This window comes from Parambassis ranga, chromosome 5 (assembly GCF_900634625.1).
Source record: "Parambassis ranga chromosome 5, fParRan2.1, whole genome shotgun sequence".
In the NCBI taxonomy this organism is placed as follows: Eukaryota; Metazoa; Chordata; class Actinopteri; family Ambassidae; genus Parambassis; species Parambassis ranga.
Window position 1 is genome coordinate 3744608 of NC_041026.1, and position 20661 is coordinate 3765268.

At 46.6% G+C, this 20661-nt stretch overlaps 1 protein-coding gene across 1 annotated transcript in view; it reads left to right on the plus strand.

Moving 5' to 3' along the window:
- Nucleotides 1-20661, plus strand: part of trpc5a (transient receptor potential cation channel, subfamily C, member 5a) — a 78247-nt gene that overhangs the window by 18244 nt on the left and 39342 nt on the right. The window lies entirely within an intron of this gene.

Here is a 20661-nt window from a genome sequence, read left to right on the forward strand (position 1 = left end):
AATCGGATTTCACCAAAAAATCCGATTAAGACCTGCAGTCTGAACGTAGCCTTAGCTGCACCCTGATTGGCTGAAGTCATTTACAGCTGATGTGTTGATCGGCTCCATGTTACAGTCACAGGTGCTTCTAAAACTCCTCTGCCGCCGGTGAGATCTGATTTTAGCCACATTAACCTTCCAGCTGCAGGGTGTGTGTGTGTGAGTCAAAGGTTTCCTGTCTGTGACACAACTTATTTATCAAGGCTTCGGGAGAATGTTTAAAGGGAACAAAAGGTCAAACAATCTGTGTTATCAGTGGGTTAGATGTGGAAATCAAAAGGTGAAGACTAGCTAAAGGTTTCAGGTCTTCGCTGGTGTGTTGTTGTTGTCTATATGAGGAAAATATAGTAAATGGTAGATATTTTAATATTGATAGCTTTTGCATGTAAATTAAAGTGGAAAACAGGGAGGAGGCCACATGTCTGATCGCGAGGACAGGACCCTGAAAGCAACATCTGAAATGTACATGTAAGAGGCCAGGGACACACACACACACACAAAGAGAGAGAAATTCCTTCACATTGTTTCGCCTCATCTAGTCGTACGGCGTGTCGGTGTGCATTCTAACCACGTTTCACACAATGTGTGTGTGTGTGTGCGTCCACCCCAGGGATGGATCCATGTTGTCTTTAGCAAGTCTCTGGCTGATGGACGGCCCTCAGAGGTCACTACAGCAACACATTAGCTCTGATTAGATCACATGACCAGAGGGAGGGAGAGAGAGAGAGAGACAGTTTGTCATTCTAGCTGTGTGTTTTAATATTAATGGTTTTGTGTGTTTGTATCTACACACACACTCTCAAGTGCTGCAGCTGTGTGTGTGTGTGTGTGTGAGCGATAGATGAAACACACAGGGGAAGTGACATTCGTCAGCGCTGGATGTCTCTGTGTGTGTATTTGTATTTTTAATGTGTGTTTGTCGTCTCACGGTATGGTGTGTATACGTGTGTGTGTGTGTGTGATGCCTAACCAGCGTTAAAACATGCAGATGTTCAGCGGTGTGTGTGTGTTGTCATGTTGATATTCTCCAGTGTGTGTGTGTGTGTGTATCATACCCAGACACACTGTCCCCAGACGGCGTTGTGCTGTATGACATGCCACGCTTGTTGTCAGGACAGCCATGGTGGTAACCATGACAGCCGTGGTCGTTAGGGAGCCGTGGCAACGATGACCCACGGGACAGGAAGCACTGACATCTTCTTCTTCTTCATTTCTCGTCATTCATTTCTTCTCGTCTTCCTCATACTTCTTCTTTTTGTCCTCCCCTTCCTCTTCATTCTCCTCCTCCCATTCTATCTTTTCTGTCCTCTTCTCCTGCTCCTTCTCTTCCTCTTTCTTCTCCTCTTCCTCCTCGTCCTCTTACTTCTTCTCATCCTTCTCCTCTGTCTTCTTTTTGTCCTGTTTTTATTCTTCGTCTCCTCTTCCTTCCTCTCTCCTTCCAGATGTTCTCCCCTGTCCTGGTGCTATTCTGACTTTGTCACACTTATACGTGTGTGTGTGTGTGTGTGTGTGTGTGTGTGTGTGTGTGTGTGTGTGTGTGTGTCTGATCTCCGGGATTCTAACAGAGAATCTAAAACCTTTTTATTTTCTCCCAGAACAGGAGCGACTCATGTGGTTTAAAGGTTAGGGTTTTTATCTCTGTCCTCTGTCCTCTTCCTGTCCTGTCCTTACGCTGTAAAATACGTTGAGTGGCAGTCGGACATTTATCTGGCAGCAGCTCCTTCCTCACCCATAAATATTGAGACCTTTTTTTTTCTCTTGACACGTTTCCAAACTTTAAGCCCGGACCGGCTCTTATTCAGGAGGAGGATGAGTCTCCTCTCTGTGTCTGCACGGCAGCCACACTTCATTCATTTATTTGATTCAAAGCTTTGAAGGTGAAGCTGTCTGTCTGCACCTCTTCCTGGCTGTCAGTCCTTTATACAGGAGACTTCCTTCATGTCTTGCCTTTGTCTGTTGAACCCTGGCTGACAGGACCTCACACAGACTCAGGAAGAAGTGCTGACTCGGTACATCTGCCTCCATGACGCCTCCCGTCCTCCTCTTCACTCTGCAGCGCCGTTTGTTGTTTCTTTGTGACTCTTTATGAGCTCCGCAGGGCTAATAGCTACTTAATGGACAAAGCAGACGGCGTGGCTTTCTTTCTTAGAGGAGAAAAAAGAAGAGAAGAGAGAATTTAATTTATAAAGCAGCTTCATTAAAATGTTACATAAGCTGAGGAATGAAAAACAAGCAGCAGCGCTGAGCAGAAAATCCATCACGCTGCGCTGTAACAGGAACAGACTGTTCACCCTCATGCAGATGATGTATGGAGCTAATTATTCATGTTGATGATATCGGTTCTCTACCTGCACAACTGGCTGTTCGGGGAACTTTTTAACCCTTCGTTCTGGTCCTGACGGTGCACGTAATGTCAGAAATGTGTCACATGGAGTCACTGGAGTCACTCACAACAATGGACTCCATGTGCAGCTTCAGCTGATCTGTCTTTAGCTCTAAGGGTGGAAGTCTTAATGCTGCACCATTATTTGCATCATGGATTGATTAATAAAACAATCTATTCAGACATTTTATGGACGAAAAAGACGCTCATTCACAGATTAGTTGTTGCAACTTTAGAGCATTTAAGGAGGATTTAGATGATGAACTTTGATCACCCACAGGGAGCAGAAACATGGAGGATGTCCACATACTTTCGGCCATTTTGTGTACGGTTAAAGCTTGAGGGATAGAAGAAGAAGAAGGAGGCAGGGGAAGAAAGTGAAACATTTAAAGCCCAGATGAGGACAGAAGGAGGCTGTAACCTTGTTTGGAGCTCAGACTCTTCTGGCTGTCACCTTCCACCCTCCCGCCACCTCTGAACGCATTCTCTCCGCCCGTCTCTCCTCATTTATCTTCCTTAAGTGCAAAGTGCTTTACTGCCCTTCAGTTTGACCTGCTGCACTGTACACACACACACACTCAGACATGGGATTAGTGACTGTGGACACTGTCGGTGTGTAGCTGAATGATTCATAATTAGAAAGCCTGTTGTTCTTCTGCTCTCACAGTAACCAGCACAGAATGTGGACACTGTGTGTGTGTGTGTGTGTTCAGGCTTGAGTGCAGATGTCAGGTTAAAACAGGCTGCTGTCGTCACTGTTGAGGCAGTGTGTGTGTGTGTGTGTGTGTCTGCGAAGTACTTACAGCATCAGATCAAAGGAAGTCGTCTAACGTCTGCCTGCTGTCTTCCTAGCTAATTAACCCAACACACACACACACACACACAGGTTACATACAGGGGAGTCTAATTAGCCAGTGGCCTGTTTTTGTGTGTGTTTTTTCCACAGTAATCAGAACAGCATGTGAACATGGTGACTGACATATCCTCCCTTGTTGTGATTACAAATGTGACGCCGTTCCTGCACTGATACATGTGATCATATGCATTTTAGAGCCCATAGTAAACATCATCTCAAACCCCGAGCATCCTCACAGTTTACTGCAACATCAGGCACAGAGATCCATCCGAGCTCCACATTTTTACAGCCTGTATAAACCGAATGATCAGCTGTAAAAACACAGCATGCACACAGTCATGTGACTGCTGCTCACATGTGACTCAAACATGGCTTCCTAGCTGTGGAGAGGAGCGCAGAATGTTTTGTTTTTAGCAGAACAACACGATTTGAAGCTTAGACTTAGAACATCACAGGTGATGCATTCAGGAGCATCAGACAGCTGTCTGATTTTACAGTTTCTGGCTGTTAGAAATATCATGCTTAGACTTCAGGTCCTTCAGGTTCAGGTTCTTTCCACAATTCTCCTGTGTCCTTTGTCTGACTCTGATGACACCGGGGCTCCGTGGACATCAGAGCTCTGTGGACATCGGGGCCTGTGGACACTGGGGCTCTGTGGACATCGGGGCTCTGTGGACATCGGGGCTCTGTGGACACTGGGGCTCTGTGGACACCGGGGCTCTGTGGACATCAGAGCTCTGTGGACATCGGGGCCTGTGGACACTGGGGCTCTGTGGACATCGGGGCTCTGTGGACACCGGGGCTCTGTGGACACTGGGGCTCTGTGGACACCGGGGCTCTGTGGACATCGGGGCTCTGTGGACATCGGGGCTCTGTGGACACCGGGGCTCTGTGGCGCTCGGACGATCTGCTGCAGGACGCTTTGTTCTTCCTGTTTACTTCAATCGTTCCTGACAGCTGTGTGTTTAACAGGCCGGGAATTGATCAGTCTGATGCCTTGCTTCAGGGCAGAATTCAAACTCCTCAATGAGTCGATCAGACCTGCTGTTTGAACCTCTAACCTGCCGCTGCTGCTGCTAAACACAGCTGCTTTCTGACTCTGATTCCAAGTATTGTTTCCATGGCGATCTCTCTGCCTCCTTCTGTCATGACTAAGAACACATGACTGTGTGTGTGTGTGTGTGTGTGTGTGTGTGTGAGCGCATGTGACTGCCAGGAAAACAACAACACTTATACAAGGAGTATCAGTTCTGTTGTCTCTCTCTCTCACACACACTTGTACATGTGCAGAATTTAAAGCTGTTATTGCATCCACACCTTTAACTAATACACACTTACACAAAAACCACACACACACATCGATGTTGCACGTAGATGTGATAATGGCACAATTTATCACCGTTTAGGAAAATTCCCTATGTGTGTGTGTGTGTGTGTGTGCACGCACACGCGCCTCTAACTCCTAATGTCAGGTTCAACGATGCAGATCAGGACACACTGAATCACTGATTAAAGGACTCTCTCTCAGACACACACACACACACACACACACACACATATGCAACCTCACATCTGCATGCAGGGCCACCAAACACACACACACACACACACACACAATCAAACATGCAGATCAGGCCAATTAAGAAGACTGATGTAGCGCAACAATTCCTGTTATAGCTCATTGTGTAATTACATATGACTAAATTGAAGGAAGGAAGGGAGGAAGGAAGGAAGGGAGGAAGGAAGAAAGGGAGGAAGGAACTAGGCTCTCAACTCCATGTAATGTATGATAAATCCAAAAAGTAGCTATAGGTTGAGGTGAAAGACGCACCAGGCTGTAAACATGTTTGTTTTCTGGCATGAAGTTGAACATTTTAACACAGGGGATGACTCACTTTAGAGCCAGGCCTCTAGTGGACATTAATGGAGCTGCAACTTTTGGAACTTTTCTTTTTAAACATGTGAAGATGCACAACTAGTGGTATGCAGAAGAAATGTTTTTAACCACACACACATGAATCATCCATCTTTTCCCTGCAGCATACAGTGTATCTGTGGTAATTCAGTACCTGCTCCAGAGGAGGATGTTTCCATGACGATAATGACTGATTGAAAATATGGCCCGTATGACCGCCCAGCTTCAGATTTAGATTATTATTCAGCTTCCTGTCATGGAATATTTTTCTAGCGCCGTCCAGATGAAGCCTTTTCTTGCCAATTTAAAAAGAGCCAGCAGAAAGAGGAAGATCAAGAGCAGCTTGAAGTTCTGAAAAAACAGACGCAACGTTATTAAACTCACTCAGTCTGACTCTCAGAGGAAGCGTCGTGGTGTTTGTTGTTGTTTTGTTTTCCCTGCTGTCACCTCTGGGTGAAAAATGTAAGAGGAACGGAGAGGGATGTTATTAAATGTGGCTGAAAAGACGAGGACGAGGATGAGGATGAGGAGGGGACAGGATCCGAGGATGGAGGGAGGAGATGGATGAGGAGAACAGATGGCAGGATGTTGAGTGTGATGGGTGCAGAGGATGATGAATAAAAGTGCAGACGAAGAAGATGGTGGGGTGGACAGCGGGAGCAGGGAGGGATTAGACGAGGGAAGGTGAAATTAGTCACGATGAAACCAAAAGGGAGAAACTGAGGGATGGATGAAGGAGAAGAAAGACGAGGCGGGGGGGTGGGGGAGAGGGATTAGAGGCAGAGGCTCCCCCAGGATTGTAGGTAGCACTGGGGCCGGGATATTTTCAGTTCAGCTGGCGGTCTCCTCTCCCCAAATGCTGAATGCCTTGTGATTCTAAATTTAGAGCGTTACACAACAAAGGGTTGCATCATCTGCCAACGTACTTTTATTCGCCAGAATCCTTCTTTTTGTCGTCGCGTGTAAATAAAAGTTTGTTAGTAATTAACTCGGCCTGCTAAAGCGAAGGTTAAAGGAGAAGAGAAGCTGTTAGCAGGCTCAGTGTGAAGGCGCTCTTTGTGTTGTTTTTTTTTCATCCTCCTGTGTTGTGTTGTTGTTGTTGTTGTTGTGCAGTCGTTTTAATTTTGTGCTGAGGTGAGATGCCAGCAGGAGCCTTGTGGGGCTTTTGTCTAACCTGCTTCTCAAGTCAGTTTTATTTAAAGAACACCGAAATCACAGAATCGCCTGGAGAGGCTTCACAGTCTGCAGCGCACAACACCGTCCTCTGTGAGAGCCACAGCAGGAAGGAAGGCAAACAGCAGCAGGCTGCTTCACTCTTTGTGCCATTGTTTACTGAGTATATGTTGAATTTGATGCTACAAAGCTAACAGCTAGCTGACTGCCTTCCATCTCTTGTATTGTTGTTTGTTGTTGTTTGTATCAGGGTTCATGTTAGCAGCTGAAAGAGGATGACACACTAGCCACATGTAGCATTTTTCCAGTGATAACAGGAGCAACCAAGCTAAGCTGAGCTAGCTAGCTGTGACCTAAAGTGCACATCTGGCTACTTCATGATGTTAGCTGAAGCTAGCCAGATTAGCATCCAGATGTCACATGTTCTTCATCTTACATAACGGCCATCTTGTCAGGGTTAAAGCTACGTGTTTATGGGTCATATGACATATGAGTCATATTCCCGTCACAAAGACATGCTAACATGTAGGGCTGCAACAAACGAGTATTTTTGATACTCGGATACTTACCGATTATTTTTGCGATTACTCAAGTACTTGGATCACGCATAAATGTCATAGTTTTTCCATAGATACAGCTGCATCTAGCAGCAGGTGAATGCCTGCTTTGGACCGCTGCAGTGTCAGCGCGCGACCGCCTCCATGCCCGGCGCTGAAAGTGAGTGTGTGTGTGTGTGTGTGTGGCTCACCTGAGTCTCGAACCCAGGACCTCTTGCACCCAAAATGTTGAACATCCCACTACGCCACAAGAGAATCATCCCCGATGACGTCACTAAATGTGTCATCGAGTACTAAATTAGTTGTCGAGGCATTTTGCCCTCGCATATTACTCGAGTACTCGAGTAATCATTGCAGCCCTACTAACATGCTAGCGTTCAGAGATGCTGGGCAGCCTGTTCCTTCTTGCTGATTGAGCTCCTCTGATATTTGTCTAATGGTCTGATTGATGCAGTGAGCCGCATTATTAAGACTCATTTTGTCCAGACAGCAGTCATCAGTCTGAACTTTGAGCGTCTTCTGGCTCTGACGTGCTTCACTGAGCGTGAGGATGCTCTCAGCAGACTGTAAAACAATCTGAATGTTGAATCCAGCTGCTGTCCGACTCCCTCGGTGCACAAAGTGGTTCCTCAGGTTTGACTCTCAGGGTTGTAGTTTGTTTGTTTGGGGACTAATTACGATCCCCCCTTTGCCTGCTCTGTCACCCCCTTTGTCCTTTCTCCTCAGAGTGGCAGCACTTGAACGCCACACAGCAGATCCGGGTTCTCAGGTCATCTCCTTTAAACAGGAAGTCAGGTCGCTCGTTAGGAGTCACCTCTGCTCTTCCTCATGTATATTTATGAGTACTTACTCTGTCACTTCTCCATTACTTGAACATGCATTGGATAAACTGTCTGTGAATGTTTGTTACGGTGCATTTGTTGGTAAGAAAACCCCCAGATTTTAGCATCTGGATCACCTGGTTTCCGTTTTTTCCTCCTTTTACTCTGATTACATCGTGTGTTTGTGCGGTCCTGCAGCCACAGAGATTAGTGTTTGGTTTTGGCTCAGTAAGTCTCTCTTGTGTGCATGTATTTAATTATTAAAAAATGTTTTTAACCCAGGATCATGTTGGCTCTCACTGACAGGACAGCAGAGTGGTAAAAGTACATCTCATTATCTCAGAAAGGTCCATTTTAATCTACTGAAAAGAGAAATTAAAAGCTCATCATCTACATTAACACTACAGATATCAACAATGAGTTAGAGAGGAGGAAGAGGAGGAGGAAGACTCTAAAAATCGTCGGAGGAAGTGGATTTATAGTGAAGCTGAAACCTTATTAAAGAGTACAGAAACAGAAGCAGAGTGGTGCAGAGAAGGGAAGTCGGAGTAAAAGATGGAGTTTGATTAAGTACGAGGAAGATGTACTGAGACAGCTGCAGGAAAAACTACCAGAGGGCAGCATGAGTGATGGAGTGCAGGCAGAGCGGCTGAGATAAATGTCTGAAGGAATGCAGGAATATTTAGAGAGAGAGAGACTACGATACAAAGTACAAAACTTAATGATGATTTACGTCTTTATCGGAGGATTCTACTTCCTGCTTTGCCCAGAAAGAGTTATGTACATAAAAATCAAACAAGTAATCTAAAGTTGGATACTTTCAACATGGAGGTCTGCAGGCACTGACCTCGAGTGGCCACTTAAGGAACTGCAGATTTTAGCACCTGCACATTAGCTACGTCAGGTTGCGGCTGTGTTCTACCACACTCACATGTGGACTGGATGCAATGGACAGGGTTTATGTTGAGATTTTGACAGTGTTTATCATTCATAAACATTCAGCCTAAACGTCTGGTTAGCCCAAATACAGGCAGAGAGGTGGAGCACGAGTCTAAATCTAAATCTAAGTGGAGTATTTTCAGCTTCGGTGGTTTGGTCATTACCCACTTTGTGGACCAGGAGATCTTTGGCTTCCAACCTTGTAGGATCCAGGCTTTGTTGTGGGTGGAGGGTCTTCTGTGCTCTGGTGATTGTTGCTGTGTAGGGTTAAACACTCTGTGCTGAAGATCTTCTAAACTCTGTCAGGCTCAGACTAAGGCTGGTTTTTGTTTGGGGAGGGGGGCAGAGGAAACAGGCTCCATTCAGCACCAATCTTTCACAGCTCTGCTCCATCACAGGCAGAGGCAGAGGTGCTCAAAGGGTTAAGGACGGGTGAACGAAGAAAGTGTGCAGAAATTAAGTAAAAGAGGGAGGACGGAGAGAAGCCAGAGAGAAGCACAGTGATGGAGTGTGCTTTTAAAAGTCATACTTAGAAGAAGAGAGAGCGAGGAAGAGCATGGTGAACGATCAGAGAGAGAGAGAGAGTGTAGTAACTGTGGAAAATGGGGTTAATTGTATAATTGCCTGCCTGTCCACTAGGTGGGGTTGGTAGACTTGTTACTAGTTGGTTGTAAACAGAAGAGAAGAAGAACTGAAGCCAGTAGTTAAGAAAGAGTCACTGTGCTGTGTGTACACAAGAGACGTGTGTCACTGTTGTGGAAGATAAAATAAATCTTGCCCTGTTCACCAAGAAGTCTCCCGTGAGTTACCACATAATTGGCGACGAGGATAAAGTTACAGCCGACGCCCGTGGGACATGGACGGATGAGTGAGACTGTTAAGTTGCTGCAGCACGATAAGAAGCATGGCGGCTATGGTAGGAAGCACCGCTCCTTTTGATAGCCAAACCCAGACGTGGGAGGAATATTGTGAAGTGCTCCACCATTTTTTTGATGCTAATGAGATTGCTGATGCAGGTCGACGCAAAGCTATTTTGCTCAGTGCAGTGGGCAGTCAGACTTACAGCCTCATGAGAAACTTAGTTAGTCCGGCAAAGCCAGGAGACAAGACGTTCGATGAACTCGTAAAGTTGTTAAAGGACCATTTCAACCCCAAACCCAGCGAGATTGTGCAACGTTTCAAGTTTAATTCAAGAAACAGAAAGTATGGAGAAACAGTCATGGAATATGTTGCTGTACTGAGGAAATTAGCACAGGACTGCAACTATGGAGACAAGTTAGCAGAAATGTTACGTGACAAACTGGTCTGTGGCATCGGGGAGGACCGTATACAACGTCGACTGTTGTCAGAGCCTGACTTGACCTTCGACAAGGCACTGAAGCTCGCCCAGGCCATTGAAACAGCCAATAAAGATGTAAAGGATTTACACTCTATGGAAGTTGCATCATCTCACATAAGGGCACCTCAAGCAGTGCACAAGATGTCAACAAAGCAGATTCCCGGTAGGCAGCAGCATCAGCATAAGGCTTGCTACAGATGTGGAGGTGATCAGCACAGGGCAGGAGACTGTAAGTTTATTAAAGAAACCTGTCACAAGTGTGGTAAAGTAGGACATCTTCAGAAAGTGTGTAGGTCCAAGGGCTCGACTAGTGATTCAAAGACTAGAAGGGGTGGAGTACACACAGGCAAGCAGGGGAGAATTCAGGGAGCAAATTATGTAAGTCAAGAGAACAATGACAAAGATGGTGTTGATACAGATGAAGTCATGTTCACACTGTACAAAATAGATGAACTGGATGTACCTGCAGAAGAGCCATTTATAGAGACGTTGACAGTAAATGGGATAGACACACAGTTCGAGATGGACTCAGGTTGTGGGGTTACAGTAATGAACCACTCGGTATTCAAAACCTTAGGGGGAAAAGAGACACCAAAGCTACGCCCATGTCGAGTGAGACTCCGTACATATACGGGACATAGAGTAAAAAGTTTGGGAGCAGCTGTGGTTAAGGTGCAGCACAAAAGCCTAGTGAAAGACTTACCGGTGGTAGTTGTAGCAGGTTCAGGCCCCAGTCTGGTAGGTAGGTACTGGATTAGGAGGCTAGGGTTACAGTGGAGCTCAGTACTCAAGGTCCATCACGTCCAGGAAGAGACCCCAGAGGAGGTGCAGGGGAGCACGGAACCCCAAACTTACCAGAGAAAAGAAGAGATCTTGGAGGAAGTACTGGAGGACTTTAGTGTAGTCTTCAAAGAGGAACTGGGGAGTTTCAAAGGCCCGCCAGCAAAAATATATGTGGACAAGGAAGCAGCGCCCAGGTTTTTTAAAGCCAGGCCAATCCCATATGCCATGAGAGGAAGAGTTGAGGCTGAACTCAACCGTCTTCTAACCCAGGAGGTTATTGAACCTGTAAAGCATGCTGAGTGGGCAGCGCCTGTGGTCCCGGTGTTAAAACCTGATGACACAGTAAGACTGTGCGGGGATTACAAATTGACTGTAAATCAGATCTCCAAACTGGAACAATACCCAATCCCCAGAATCGAGGACCTGTTTGCTACACTTTCAGGTGGACAGAAGTTCACCAAGTTGGATATGAGTCACGCCTATCATCAGATTCCCTTAGATGAGGAAGCCAAGAAGTATGTGACTATAAATACTCATAAAGGGTTGTTCACATACAAAGTGTTACCTTTTGGTGTTTCATCCAGTCCAGCGATATTCCAACGGACCATGGAGGGACTGCTGCAGGGCATTCCTCATGTAACCATCTTCCTAGATGACATCCTCCTCACAGGCAAAGATGATAAAGAACATCTACAGATTCTGGCCATGGTGCTGAAACGGCTACAGGAAGCTGGTCTCCGACTAAAAAGGGCAAAGTGCTTATTCATGAAAGAGGAAGTGATGTTCCTGGGTCACAAAGTGGATGCAACAGGATTGCACCCAGTCCATGAGAAGGTGAAAGCCATCCAAGAGGCACCACCACCTTCAAATGTGACAGAGTTAAAGGCATATCTAGGACTGTTAAACTATTATAACAAGTTCCTGCCAAATCTGTCAACTGTTCTCGCCCCAGTGCACAAACTTCTGCAAAAAGACGTAAACTGGCAGTGGGGAGAGGCACAAAAAGTGGCTTTTGAAAGATCAAAAGAAATGATGCAGTCTGCGGAAGTGCTGGTGCATTATGACCCAGAGAAGGACATTGTGCTGTCATGTGACGCATCACCATATGGAGTAGGTGCCGTGTTGTCACATCACATGCCAGATGGAACTGAGAGACCCATAGGATTCACTTCACGAACATTGAACGCGGCTGAGAAGAACTATTCCCAACTAGATAAGGAAGGACTAGCAGTGATGTTTGGAATAAAACGTTTCCACAAGTACATTTATGGTCGGAAATTCACTATAGTGACAGATCACAAGCCCTTGTTGTCACTTTTCAGTGAGATGCGGGCCGTACCACAGATGGCCTCACCCAGAATCCAAAGGTGGGCGGTAACCTTGAGAGCCTATGAATACACAATAGTGTATAAGGAAGGGAGGTATCATGGCAATGCAGATGCTCTGAGTCGCCTTCCTTTACAAGAGAAAGCAGAAGTGGAAAGGCTGGAAGAGAGAGTTCTCATGCTGGAGAGTTCTGACATTACGCTGGTGACAGCTGATCAAGTGAAAGCATGGACAGACCGAGATCCTGTACTCTCGAGGGTGCGGGAAGTGGTAAACAATGGCTGGTCATCCAAACTACAAGGGGAGGAGTTTGCCCCTTATGAGGTGAGGAAACAGGAACTCAGCATCCAGAAGGGGTGTGTGTTATGGGGCTCGAGAGTGATTGTGCCAAAGCCAGGTCAAGAACATGTTATGAGGCAGCTTCATCAGTGCCACCCAGGAGTGTCCAGGATGAAAGCACTGGCTAGGAGTTATGTGTGGTGGCCAAAGCTGGACAAAGAAGTGGAGGAAACGGTAAAGGGTTGTAAAACCTGTCAAGAACACCGCAACATCCCTGCACCAGCTCCATTACACCCCTGGGATTGGCCTGACAAACCGTGGAGCCGCATTCATGTGGATTATGCTGGACCGTTTATGGAAAAAATGTTTTTTGTGCTTATTGATGCACATTCAAAATGGATGGATGTGTACCCAGTGAACTCTGCCACTTCAGCCACCACAATTGAGTGCCTGCGTACCAGTTTCAGTAACCATGGACTGCCGGAGTTGCTGGTGTCTGATAATGGCACTTGTTTCACCAGCGCTGAATTCCAAGACTTCTTAAGAAAGAATGGTATTCGTCATGTGACCTCTGCACCCTACCATGCTGCCAGCAATGGATTAGCAGAGAGAGGGGTACAGACATTCAAGAGAATGATGAAGAAATGTTCAGAGGGCACACTGACAGCCAAAGTAGCTAGAGTGTTATTTAGCTACAGAGTGACTCCTCACACCACAACAGGTCTATCTCCAGCAGAGCTGCTTCTCGGGAGGAAGCTACGTTGCACCCTGGATTCCATTCATCCTGACCTAAGCAGGAGGGTGAAGGAAAAACAAGAGAGGCAAATTAAAGATCACAACAAAAAGGCAAAGGGACGGTGGTTCAAAACAGGTGACTCCGTGCTGACCCAGAACTTCGGTCTAGGACCCAAATGGATCCCAGGAATTATTGAGTCTGTGACTGGACCAGTGTCCTACAAGGTGATGCTGGGTGATGGGAGAGTGGTGAGGAGACATGTGGATCAAATTCACACTTATCATCAGAGACCAGGAGAAGGCCACAACAGTCAACAGGCTGTTTTGGTTCAGCCCAGTCAAGCCGAAGAACAGAACGAAGCATGGCTGGAAGCTGAGGAGGTGGTTCTCAGTGGTGACAAGTGGGAGGAGCCGGCAGCTATTGAAGCTGTAGGCAATTCAGAGACTGAACAACAGACTGTCACTATTACCACTCCAGTGAGGAGACAGTCAAAAAGGGAAACTAAATTGCCCAGTTACCTTAAAGACTTTCAGTTGAGTTAAGGCAAATGGATAAATGGTATTGTTGGCATTGTTAAAGAGTTTAAACAAAACAGTTACAATATTCCTGTAAGATGTAGGGTAAATGCTTAAGGGGGAAGGGATGTAGTAACTGTGGAAAATGGGGTTAATTGTATAATTGCCTGCCTGTCCACTAGGTGGGGTTGGTAGACTTGTTACTAGTTGGTTGTAAACAGAAGAGAAGAAGAACTGAAGCCAGTAGTTAAGAAAGAGTCACTGTGCTGTGTGTACACAAGAGACGTGTGTCACTGTTGTGGAAGATAAAATAAATCTTGCCCTGTTCACCAAGAAGTCTCCCGTGAGTTACCACAGAGAGCCACCCACGTGTAATAAAAATGTTGGCTGTTAAGTTCTGCTCACAGCACTTTCTGCCTCTTCTGCTTTTTTCTGCTACTGACGGCAGGACGTTTGCTGCTGTTTGTCCTTCAGGTGTTTAATGTCCTCTGCTTCATTAAAAATAAACAGGAAGACATAAGAGCAGGTCAGAAAATCTGTCCTCATCCTCCACGACCTGGATGTAGGTCTGAGTCGGAGGATCTGAGGGGAGCTTGGCAGGATCTCAGAGCAGCAGGCAGGTCGTTAATACACTCAGGGCCAAGTCCATCAAAGTCCTTAACAGCTGCTACAAGTATCATAAAATCTCTGCAATGATTTACTGCCAGCCGCTTTAAAGCAGGAGCCGTTTGTTTTCTCTATCTGCACGCCGCAGCTGTTCGCAGCATCGTTAGCATCAGTGTCTAATCTAGCTGTTCTAATGGGCTCCCTCTGATATATAACATAACATTTGACAGCTTTACTGCGGTTTAAACTGCTCAACTTGTGATTTGTTACGTGTGCCAAAAACTGCAGTTCCTCCATTGGCCACTTGAGGCTGGCTCCAAATGTGAGTCAATGCCCATAGACCTTGCAAGGGTTTCTCACATATTAAACTCTGTGATGCTTTGCGCCCTCCAGTGGTCATTAGGGCTGCAACGGCTAGTTGACTAGTCGACCAAAAGTCAATGGCAAAATTGCTTGACAACTAATTTAGTAGTCAACGGGTCGGTTTGGGTGCAAGAGGTCCTGGGTTCGAAACCAGGACGAGCCGCCTGTTAGGTTGGTGTGGAGTGACTGTGTAACACACGGTAATGTGCTTTGGGCAGCTGTGGGAATGAGCGAACACACACACTTACACACACTTTTTTTAAAGCACAAACCAAAGGCTGCGGTCCAAGATCTTCAGCTTTATACATTGAATCGTCAGCCTGGAGGCAGATGAAGCAACGACAAATTAGCGGTCCAAAGTCGTTGGTTATTAGTCGACTAGTCATTAAGGTAGTCCATGACTAGTCAACTAATGAAATAGTCATTAGTTCCAGACCTAGTGGTCATATGAATAAGTGCATGTGAGACTGGACATCCGTCTCCCCTTATTTATTTATATTTATTGACATGGAAGACTCCATTTTGGACAAACTGTGTTTATCGTATTCCATTGTTAGCGTTGCTGCTGGGAAATGTCTCTGGGTTGTTGAGGAGCTTTACACAAGGACGAGCACCAGGGATGTCGCACGATGAGTGGTGGCGAGTGTTGTTAGCGTGACACACCGCAGACTGATACTGTGTTCATCAGTAAATGTGTGTCTTTAAGTCCCAGCATGAGACGTCAAAAGGCCATCACTGACCTCCTGTTTCCACTCATCAGCTGCAGTCAAGGAGGATTATAAAAAGACACAACTTTGCGTGAGGATGTAGTTAAGATGTTTTCTTAACTAAAAACAGGCAGCACTGTTTAAAAAATGCAGGAGGAGACAGAGGACAGGGACGGATGTCGAGGAGAAGTTGCAGCCGGGGGGGGGGGGGGGGGGGGGGGGGGGGGGGGGGGGGGGCGAGACGGGAACAGCAAGAAAAAGCAACCAGACGGAAAGAGAGGAGAGGATTAAAAGGCTGGAAACAAGATGCAGGGAGAAAGTAAAGAAGGTGGGGGGTTAAAAGACCTCCGGGATGAGGCTGCAGGGAGAAGGATGGAGCAGACATGTAGAGTCCGAGCGTCCTGGCAGGTGAAAAACCTGTGGGGAGAAAAAAAAAGAGGAAGAGGAGGAGGGAGCGATGGAGTGAGATAGGAGGCGAGCAGCCAGTTTATCTGCATTGCTGTAGCAGTCAGTGGAGCATTGTAGAGCCGTCAGCACAAATTCTCCCCGGCTATGCAGATTTTAACGCATCTGCAGCCCCCCCACCCCCCTCTGCAGAGTTAATCTCATCCACATCGTTCCATTTTGTTCACATCATTTAGGCGTCAACAGGCCGCCAGCGACATAACCTGCAGCCATGAGCAGCGCTCCCACTGTGGACCACTGCACAGCGTGTCTACCTGCTCAGTGAATGTATGATCCATGCTGCTCATCCACAGACAGTCCAGACTCCACCATCTGCACCCTTACCCTTCTAAAGGTTCAGAGTTGTTTTCGAACCCTTGAGGTCGAACAGCAGTACTCGATACCAAGAAGCTCATTCAGCAGAGCACTGCAGCAGACTCAGCAGGTCTGTGAGAGTTTCTGACTGCAGTCTTATTGAGGGGAAAACTTCATTATCAACAGGAGCACTGCAGTGCACACAGTTTTAATTCCTCAGGTCTCAGCAGCTCCTGGTGCTGCTCTGAGTCTTATATATTTAAATTGTTAAACACACTGAGGTGTGTTGAGTCATCTGGTCAGGATGCCCCCTGGGTGCCTAGCTTTAGGGTTGTTTGAGGATGGCCATCTGGGTGGAGACCATGAGGTCGAGCCAGGACTAGCTGGAGGGATTCTATCTCTCAGGTGGTTAAGACTCTGCTGGAGGCAGTGGCTGGAAACAGGGAGGTCTAGGTGTGTGTCTGCTCACCGTTACTACTACTGCACCCTGCTGCAGGAAGGTAGGAGTTTGTTTACACTCAGTCCAGTGGTCAGGGGGCCTGCTGATCCCTGTGTTGGACAATGGTGGACTGGTGGTCTGAACTTTGGTGTAGTGAGACCCTTTTCCAGGCAGGACATGACCAGGGTATGACTTATATGAGGCCCAAGACCGAACCCTGAGAAACCCCAGTTGTAATGGGGGGTGTATTGTGACCTGCAGTTTTACTTTGAGGCCTCACCTTAGTGCCTCATGAGCCTCCTCAGATGGTGGTTTGAGGACTCACCTGGCTGACAGATTGGTCATTTGGACTTCTTCGATCCTGTCAGGTCTCCTGACTGTCCTCTCAGGATGGGGTCAGCTGTCCACTGGTCCTGTCACCGTGTCCTTGTTGACTAATCGTCCATTTTCTGCACTCAGGTGTAGCTGACGTCATGGGAGCTGCATCACTCATCTCTCTCTACCTCACTCATCATGTGTCCTCTCCCTTACTCAGCATCTCGTGTTAGATGAATCAGTTAGCACCAGGTTAGGTTGCTCTGTTACAGGTGGGTCCTGTCCTCTGCAGGTTAACCCAGCTTCACTGCTCGTCAGTCCTCCGCCGGTCTCTGAAGGTCACCCTGCCTCTGAATCCATTTAGTGCTAAATTAAAATGGCAAACTGCAGCTCGTTACACAAAGGTCAGACACATACAACATGCTGAGGTCGCCGTGTTTCCTCCTGCGTCCTCCCTGCGTGGCTAATGGAGCTTGATCCGCCTCGTTATTGCAGAAATATCTCCTCAAATAAAAGTGCTGTCAGGTTCTGGTGTTAGTTCTGACCTTGCATTGACTGTAAATAACCCCCTGGTAACATTTATACTTCAAAGCACCATGGAAACTGCCTTTTGCCAGTCAGCAAGTCAGTCATTTTCAGTCAGCTCCACAATGCCGGTGACTCGAGGCATTAATTTGTCTGTCAGTGGTTGATAAAGGGGGCGCTGACGGTGGAGACGTCTTCTTCTTTTTTCCCTCTTCCTTACAAACTTGATACTTTGAAACGGTGACAGTGTCAGCGGAGCAAAACATTTGCGTCACTCTCAGAAGAGTACAGCTCTGATTTGTAACCACAGCGGCCCTCTGCTATCAGCCTGACAGCTGGTCACAGCAGACTCTGTGGCTCCGTGGTCAGTTTTTAGGATTCAGGACCTGCAGCTCTCTGGCACTGGTTTGTCACTCTGCTTCAAAGAAGCAAACTGTGCTTGAACTTGACAGGCGGAAGAGCCACCAGTGTGTTAAGCTGCTCTGTGTGTGTGTGTGTGAGTAGTTTAAAGGTTAGGGGTCTTGATGAGGGTAGTGAGTCATCACTGAAGATGTACTTTTAAGTTCCATAAAGAAAGAAATGTACTAAAATATACAGCGATATATTGAAAGTTAGCATGCTAATCAGCTTACTGTGGATGTACCATCACACAATACCACTAGATGGTGGAGTGAACCAACGCCGCATCTCAGTCTGAGCTCCCACTTCAGAAGAAGGATATCAGCCTTAGCAGTGTCATGTCTAGTATACAAATCACCTGTTTGATTAAAGCTAATATGCTAATCCGCTAACTAGCATACTGCCACTTTCAACCACTAGATGGACTAATGTACCATCCAATCTGATGGCGTTTGTGCCAAGTGTAGAAATCATCCAAAAACCTACCTGTTTGTTTTAAGCTAGCATGCTAACAAGCTAACAGTGTACTATAGGGTCATGTAATACCGCTTTGTACCAGCAGATGGTGCAGTGAATCGGTGTAGTGTCTAGTCTGCCCTCAGAGGATGAAGAATCAGGGTTGGTGGTTGGTGTCTGGTTATAAGATCATCCAAAAACCATGCTTGGTCGAAACTAGCATGAATGAAGGAAAACAAACAGGGATAGCTACTGAAGTCGGCATGCTAAGTAGCTAACTGTGAACAGCACACGCATGTAATGCCACTTTAAATACACTGGATAGTGTAATGAGCCAGTGTATCTATTCCAACCAGAGAGACAGTGTTAGCATCTCATATAACAACCTGTTTGTTTGAAGCTACTATTGCTAGCCTTTAATCTTAGCTTAGCAGCTCTGTGTTGCTCCGTGTGGTGGCTGCTGTGTTTGCATCCACTCAGTGCTATTTTCTAGCTCCTCCTCCTCCTCCTCCTCAGTGGTGGAGCAGCGGATCCTGTGTGTGTTTGGAGGTTTTACATGGCCGACTCTTGCATCAGTGTAGTGATATGTACCATTTAATTGGATTTGTTTGTGAGCTGTGAAATTACACCTGTAGCTGTATCAGTGCATTATCCTGATCCATCAGCCGTTTGCTCCTTTCCTTCCTTCCTCCTCAGCCAAAGACTGTTTTTTTTTTATTGATTTGTTCTTCATGTTGATGACGGCCTCTAAAATTATCTCTCCCTGCGCCATCAGCATTTTCCTGCCTGCCTCATCTCTGGACTAATTACAGCTTCGTTGAAATGCAGATCTGCATCGCAGCTGCAATAATAGGTTCAATTTACAGTGTCAGATTGAGTCCTAACCCACATCTGTGACATTAGCACATCTGTCATCACTGTTGGGATGTTGTCCCGCGATGAACCTGCATCCTGGTCACAAATGGATGCTTCAAAACACTCTGTCTGCTTTATGCTCTGCAAAGCTCCTGTTGCATGTCGGTGTAAATTGACAAAGGACATTTCTGTGGACCCTTATACAAACACTTGTTGCTTATCAGGCTGTAAAGGGTTACACAACAGAGCCTGGTCTCAGACAGACAGTCTGTGTTTGAATGGAGGGAAGTAAAGTCCTCTGTGAGCAGCTGAAGGCCTCTCTCTCCCATTGACACTAAACAACCATCCGAGGAGAAGGCCTCTGCTCTCCTAACATAAACACTGCTGCCCGTCTGCAGTTGGATAAAGATCATGTGACAAACCAGAGGGGCTGCTGAGGAGACCAGAGTAGAAGTATTTCTCTTAAATGAGAAGCCATGGTGGTGTTGAGGTTATCCAGTGGTGGTGGTAGTATCATGGTTTGGGCCTGCAATGAATTCTGAGGAAACGTCAACACTAACAATAAAGGTGATGTCCGCCACTCTGAGTGGTCGTAGCTCCGTCAGTCCTGACATTATCGGGGCACAGAAAAAGGATTTTGTGGTGAACTGTCCCTTTAAACGGGTCCCATCATTCTGATCTGAGCCCGTTCACAGCTGACCTCTGCTTGGCTGCGCAGTGTGAGCAGCTCCTGGCCTCGGAGTGTAACCTGTGTTACTAATGATACTCAGATGAACATGATCAATAATCACTGTTGCACCACAGCAGTCACAATTAGAGACCAGGACTACTCTTCTTTTATTTATGCTGACAGCTTGAGTAATTAGACTGATTGTGATCAACATTTAGGTTCATGTCGCCGACGTCCTGCTGCTGGAAAATTAACCCCTCGCTGTGGGGAGAATGTTAAACAAGCAAAATGCATCGTCTGTCTTCAACTCCCAAAATAAACAAACTGTGCAGTAATTATGGTGCAATGAAACAAAATAATCACACACACTCACACACACACTCTGTGGCAGCAGTGGTTCATGAGGGTTACATGTATTAATGAGACACTAAGACTGCAGGAGAATGAGGCTCATCCACGCCCTGGATGCTGTGCTGAATGTATGTGGGGGCTAATCTGCACTGCTTCAGCCGTCCGTCCATCACTGTCCCTCACTGTCCATCACTGTCCCTCACTGTCCATCACTGTCCCTCACTGTCTCTCACTCTGTCCATCACTGTCCCTCACTGTCCATGTCCCTTACTGTCCATCACTGTCTCTCACTTTGTCAATTACTATCTCTCACTATCTCTCATTGTCCATCACTCTGTCCCTCACTGTCCATCATTGTCCATCATGTCCATCACTCCGTCCCTCAGTCTCTCACTGTCCATCACTTTGTCCCTCGCTGTCCATCACTGTCCCTCACTGTCCATGTCCCTTACTGTCCATCACTGTCTCTCACTTTGTCAAATACTGTCTCTCACTATCTCTCATTGTCCATCACTGTCCCTCACTGTCCCTCACTCTGTCCATCACTGTTCATCA